At 32.6% G+C, this 963-nt stretch overlaps 1 protein-coding gene across 2 annotated transcripts in view; it reads left to right on the top strand.

The window, feature by feature from the left end:
- The window catches only part of LOC106874941 (transcription factor Sp9), a 404,501-nt gene that overhangs the window by 751 nt on the left and 402,787 nt on the right, over positions 1-963 (top strand). The gene's annotated exons all lie outside the window — the stretch shown is intronic.

Raw genomic sequence — 963 nt, 5'->3', positions numbered from 1 at the left:
ATATATATATATATATATATATAAAGAGAAAGAGACACAGAGAGAGACAGTCAGATAGGCAGACAGATAGGCAGACAGACGGACAGACAGACAGATATATAGACAGAGAGACAGAGAGACAGATAGATTGATAGATAGATAGATAGATAGGTAGATAGATAGATAGATAAGTAAACAATCAAATATTCATCAATTAGAATATTCGTAAAAAAATTACTAAGAGTAATTAATAACAATAAATATAATAATAATAGCTATAACTACTGCTTCTTCTATTACTACTTTAACTACAGGTAATAGCACAGGTATAAGGAAAAAGAATTGTATATTTACAATAAGGTATACATAAACAATCGTAGAGAAATAAACAACAAACGTTCCGGGTTCAGGTTTCAATCCCACTGCATGGCACCTTGGGCAAGTGTCTTCTACTATAGCTTCGGGGCGACCAAAGCCTTGTGAGTGGATTTGGTAGACGGAAACTGAAAGAAGCCCGTCGTATGTATATGTATGTATGTATGTTTGTCCCCCCAATATCGCTTGACAACCGATGGTGGTGTGTTTATATCACCGTAACTTAGCGGTTCAGCAAAAGAAACCGATAGAATAAGTACTAGGCTTCCAAAGAATAAGTCCTGGGGTCGATTTCTTCGATTAAAGCCGGTGCTCCAGCATGGCCGCAGTCAAATGACTGACACAAATAAAAGAATAAAAGAATAAAAGAGTATATACACACACACACACATATATATATATATATATATCAATAAATAATTCATTTGCTTATATATATATGTGTGTGTGTGTGTGTGTGTGTGTATAATATATATATGAATACATCAATAAATGATTCATTTGCTCATATACATACGTACATACATACATACATACATGCATACATACGTAAATACATACATACATACATACATATATACATACATACATACATATATATATATATAT

This window comes from Octopus bimaculoides, chromosome 2 (assembly GCF_001194135.2).
Source record: "Octopus bimaculoides isolate UCB-OBI-ISO-001 chromosome 2, ASM119413v2, whole genome shotgun sequence".
In the NCBI taxonomy this organism is placed as follows: Eukaryota; Metazoa; Mollusca; class Cephalopoda; order Octopoda; family Octopodidae; genus Octopus; species Octopus bimaculoides.
Note: the sequence above shows the minus strand (reverse complement) of the source record. Positions and strands in the feature narration are given on the sequence as shown.